This window comes from Salvia hispanica, chromosome 5 (genome assembly GCF_029641045.1).
Source record: "Salvia hispanica isolate PSC_SH4W2 chromosome 5, Shi_PSC_v1, whole genome shotgun sequence".
NCBI classification, from domain to species: Eukaryota; Viridiplantae; Streptophyta; class Magnoliopsida; order Lamiales; family Lamiaceae; genus Salvia; species Salvia hispanica.
The window spans coordinates 701,576-707,633 of record NC_142696.1 but is presented as its reverse complement, the minus strand read 5'-3'; the positions used below and the strand labels follow the sequence as shown (position 1 = coordinate 707,633).

Sequence of the window (6,058 nt, the reverse complement as noted above, 5' to 3'; positions counted from 1 at the left end):
TTTTAAGAGAGATGAAGGGTTAATAGTCCTTCACTAATCATTACACTGAAATTAATGTAAAGGGACGAATTAAACCCATAACCTGAAAATCAAATTACACAAAAATGCTTTTGGATTTTATTAATAAATATTAGTATTATTAATTTAATGAATCATCAAAATTCACAAGTGTTCAAAACAAGCAGGTAGAAATTTTGGAGAGGAGAAACGACAATTTTGAATTCACTTGATTTTTGCAATAAGTGTGCACACCTATAATTTTCAAAGAAGTTGCAAATACTTTTCAATGTCTCATGAAATTTTGTCATCCATATATAATATAAAAACAAAAACTATTATATAATGCTGGAAAAACAAGTACTGCCCATATTTATATTCCAAATTAAGGTTACAATTTGACTAGCTATATACATGGTTTATTAAAAAATGCAGTCCTTAATTTATTCATTATTCAAGAATAAAAAATTACCGTGTTACATAATAATAGGATTTGTCCCGATTATACACTCGAGTAACCTTTGGAAATTTTGTTGTCATTTATTTATTAATATATAGCCAACAGAAATAATGAAATGAAGCTGGAGAATTAAATGATTGGGTTTCGTGGCGCATTGAATTGGTCGATGGAGCCCATTTTTACATAATATTCCTAATCAACTCTATTCTTTTTTAAATATAGAAAAATGTTCAAAACAAGAGAGTTACGCTTTTGATTGTACTTATAGAAATAATATATATAGATGACCTTGAATTGTTAATTATGATTAAACGAAATGGAAATTAATCTAGACCTTTAATACTATACTTGTACTATGCATTCGTTTTCTACCGATACTTTTATAATGACCGATAAAAACTTTAATATATAGTATAAATTGAAACAGTAGAAGAGAAATAAAAGAGAAAATAGTTAATATTTTAATAAAAATTAAAGATAACGTAACTAATCTTATAGATCACTCAATATAAAAAAATACTACTACTACTACTACTATATAATTATTAATTATTGGTGGGGACGTATTTCTAAATAAAATATTTTAAGCTCAAAAAGAAAAACTCAAGAAAATAAACTAAGGTGTGAGAGAAATAAGAATAATACAAGTGGCGACTGCTGGGAAGGTCGAGGCATATATAACTTTAATGTATATAAAATCTGAAATCATCGATTTTTTTCTTAATTTAATCTAACTTATAATATTCGAACTTTTTCCAGTGCCTAATTATAGAAAAAAAAGATTTTAGGATAACTATATTCGCATACAGTTACAATCCCATGTATCTTATATATATATATACTCTGTCTCTACCACGCATTCCCATTTCCTAGTTAGGAAAGGTTTAAAATCTCACATGCACATTTTTCTCACACTAAATTGTCACTAAAATCACTCCATTCAAAAAAAAAAAAAAAAAATTAAAAATTAAAAAAAAATCATGAATGTCGATCAACAACACTCCTCCCAGCCGCCGTCTCCGCCGCAAGCCGGAAAGATCAAGCGAGCTCGCGGCGGAGGCGGCAACACCAAGCACCCGGTCTACCGCGGCGTCCGGATGCGGAGCTGGGGGAAATGGGTGTCCGAAATCCGGGAGCCGCGGAAGAAGTCGCGGATTTGGCTCGGGACCTTCCCCACGCCCGAGATGGCGGCGCGTGCGCACGACGTCGCCGCGCTCAGCATCAAGGGCCCCTCCGCCGCCCTCAACTTCCCCGATATCGCCGCCGCGCTCCCCCGCCCCGCCTCCCTCAGCCCTCGCGACGTCCAGGAGGCGGCCGCGAGGGCCGCGGCGATGGACAAATTCGATGCTTCTCCGCCGCCGCCGCCGTCGCTGGCGTCGCTGGTGTCGTGCCTGGACATATCGGCGGCGGAGGAGGAGGAGGAGGAGCTGAGTGAGATCGTGGAGCTGCCGAGTTTGGGGCCGCCGTGTTTCGAGGGGAATGAGATTGTGTGCGTGGAGAACGCGGTGGTGGAGGGGTGGTTCGACGCGCCGCCGCTGTGGGGCGGCGGCGGCGGCGGCGATGATGCGGTGATTTCGAGCTGCTTCGAAACTTTGCTGTGGAATTATTGATTTTAATTGTGCATTTTACGTGAGTTTTTCTTTTCTTTTTCTGTAATTAGGGAAATTCTAGCCCTTTTTATTTTTTTAATCAAGGGCTTGTATTTCTTCTTTCTCTTTCTCAAATCAATCCTATTGTACATTCTCTCTTACTCTTTTTTAATCAAAAATGCTCAAGCAACCACAATATGTGAAAGTCACAGAGTAAAATTTCATCTTGGTAGGAAATGTAACTATATTTGAGACTTGATATGGGCATATGACATTGAAGTGATCTAGGTACGACTTATATGTCTAATTAGGTGATAGAGAATCTACAGAGCTAGAGTACTATAGTGAACTTTCTCCATATGGGAGTGCCAATTATTCTTCTCCATCATCTATTGTTTCATTATTTTTCTTTTTAGAATGATTGTTTATTTTAAGGGGGACCGTAGCCCTGCATTCATTAACTTCAAAACTCGAAAGCCAATCGTAAATAACCATGTTACTTGTTTCTACCTGGCATATAGAGTTATTACTACACTTGATTGTACTTGTCGATGAAATATTTATGGTCCATTTGATAACTAAGAAAGTCGAATTCTCAATCATGAATAAGAACGTTACATGTTGCAACTTGGCACATGTAATCATTATTTAATTTTACATTATTTGTCCATGGAATATAATTGTAGTGTGTAAGCTTTTGGTAGTATATATAATCAATTTAACTCATGTAATTTCTTTCTTTCTTTTGTTATTATATTTCCAATTATACTGAATATTATTATTATTACAACCATATAGTACTATTATTATTAATATTATTGTAAAATACGAGAATAAGACATTCCGACAATAAAAAGGACACTAATGTGAAAAAAGAATCGATCCACCCTTTTAGAAATAAAATCAATGGGTCGACATTGTTGAATCAAATCTTTTTTCCAGACAAAATACATTTTGAGGGTCCAAAACAGTACTTTAAAAAGAATACTCCACATATATAGATACAACATGCATACGTATATTTTACCAATTTACTTCCATTACCACTGCAACCTTGGAATTCGTCTATCTATAACGTCCAAAATTTTCACTGTATATATAATCTATTATCAAAATAATTGTCTAATTTCGAGATTTTGTACGAGCTTTAATATTATTTTAAATAAAGGATAACTCGAAGATATTTTTTTAAATACACAAACTATATCAATTCTGATATTTAGGAGCAAAATTTTCACATAAAATTTGGCGAGTTGTCTCATTATGCAGCCAGATTGTCGATCAATTCAACAAATGTATTTTATTTTATAAAACTAATAACTCAATAAAAACTTTTTCAATCTCGATTTGATGTGCATATATTCATAGCAATGGAATATGTTTATTTTCCTACATATTGTACTAATAATTTAGTGAGATCGATAACTAAGTACGTTACATTATATGGATTATCACATGTTTATAATTATATTGATGGTGTTAATCAAATTAGCGAAATTCCTTGTGTCGCACCATTTTCCAACATTCGTTCCTAATAAAAATTTATTAGTCAAAATCAACCAATTAATCATTCTACCCGACAATCTTTTTAACTAAAGTTATAATTAAGAAAGTGGATTAATGACCTCTTGAAAACGACTTACATAAAAAAAGAAATCATAATTTAGGGTTTATGTATAGAACTCTATCCACCCTTGTCTTATTAATAATATTATTGTTATTTATTATCTGCACGATTTGATAGTTACTAAATGTAAACAAAGTCTAAGCAACTATCTAATCATAATTAGTATGATAATTAAGTCTAATATATAGTTAATTAAGCTAAACTACGAACTTGTGAGTGTAATATTGTAAATATGAAAAAGGACATAAAGCAAAACGCCCTAATATCAAAGTTCTTATCATCTTTAACTTCGTGATTAATAATTAGCTAGTGTACACATAATTTTCAAGTCCAATACACACCACACAAATAACAAAGCTAAAAGACAAACCAAATCAAATATTGTATTTCCCAGTTTTTAAATTGTCTTCAGTCAATCAAATTGATATTACTTAGATATTTTATCTAATTAATTTCTCCATTTGAATGATCTTATTTGACGATCGACATGATTAACTAACTAGCTAGTCATAATTCTTTCTACAATAAAAATTATAGTGATGCTAGATTGAGTTTACATAAAGTTTTTTAATTGGGGTTTTTATAGATAGGGTTAGGTTTTCTAACTAATCATTATCCGTTAAAATCTGATTGAATGACGAATAAGACTTGCTCGAATATTCCCTATTTTTTTTATGTTTCTTACTCTTCATTAGATTAAGGAAATAAATATTAGTAAGTTATAATAAAATTAGTAGGATCCACAGATTATAAAAAACGTATTACTATACTACTACTTTAGAAAGAATACTGAAGTCGGCAAGTTCTTTCTAGCAATAGTAGGTGATTAAAAAACACAAGTTGCAGTAAAATAATTACAGGTGTAATTTAAGAATAAATATGTTTTTATTTTGTTGTGAAACTTGTTAATTAATAGTACTAGTACTAGCATGCTCTTCAGCTTATAAACTATTTATCGATCTATGAAAATAATATAAACTAATAATTAGCTGCACATTTATTATATTTTTTAAAAAGGTTTCACATGAATAAAGACTACTCTTCGAAAAAAATTAATATTATATTTCAAACAATGCTAATTAATGCTACATATTGCGCACTCGTTCAATTTATTTTGAATGTTCGAAATTACATAATTGATCAACAATTAATTTTAAATTTTTCATTAATTGTTATTTTTAAACACCAAAAATGTAAGTAATACCACTATATTGATACCACAAACCCAAACAGGACTACGTACACACATATACTAGTACTATAATTTTTAATTAATGAATAAAAACAAAATGTCTACATTAGCAATTTAATTATCAAATGGCTATGATGTCCCTAATGATTCAGTTAAGATTCGCTTTACTAATAATGGAACAATTAGATGCCAAAAGTATAAGTAAAAATTAATTAAATGTACATTTAACTTGTTGTTCTGATAATTTATGTCGAAGTTTATGCAACAACACTACATATATATATTGAGTCGGCTAGCAAATCCAAATAATTATAAAAATAATCTAAAATTACTTCCAATTGTCCATATTATTATTATTGGTCGGTTTCGGGTAATTTGTTGGTTTTATTCGATTTGTTTGATAAATTGGCAAGTAGTGCATTTATATATGTGTTAGAATGATGAACACCACTAGGCGATACACTTCGCATATTTACTTAGAAAAGTAATTAATGTATCAAGTGAAACAAGTGAAACATTACTTCAAATCTTAAATCCTATATTTCTTAATACTTCTTTATCTTAAATCCTATGAATTTATACTATGTAATTGGGGTAAAATACATTTCTAATTGGATTATTAATACTTAAAATAATTATAATTATTAATGCTTCAAATAATTATAAATAATAATTCAAATTTGAATTTCCGAGCACAATTATTAGTTTATTTAATTCATATACGTAAAACATGAAAGCAAAATAACTGTAGCATATTATTCCTCTATTTAGCTTTTTTTTTAAGAAAGGATGAAATTTATAATTTAAAGTTATTATTAGTCACAATGACAAGATTGCATCCGGATTCAAAGTAAGATTTAATTAAGTAGGTAATATTACCTTGTCTGTGATCAAAAGAAGACCCCCCCTATAAACACTTGTCTTGATTATATTATATTTCTTGTATTATATAAAAAGACACTTTGACATATATGCAATTCCTAATTATTAAACTCTTAAAGTTGCCTATAGTCTACTTAAAATTGACATGTATTCATACTCATGAAGGAAATGGTCCTACTCGTTGAAAATCCACTACATGTCCAAAAATGTAGAATACAACTAGCATAGAGTACAAAATTTTAATATTGTCGGAAAATAATGAAAGAATCTATATATCGTCATACATAGATAATGTGTGTAAACCTTGCATG

At 30.8% G+C, this 6,058-nt stretch overlaps 1 pseudogene; it reads left to right on the top strand.

Moving 5' to 3' along the window:
• Positions 1-1,300: 1,300 nt before the first annotated feature.
• LOC125190417 (dehydration-responsive element-binding protein 3 pseudogene) lies at positions 1,301-2,251 on the top strand (annotated as a pseudogene).
• Positions 2,252-6,058: the final 3,807 nt, after the last annotated feature.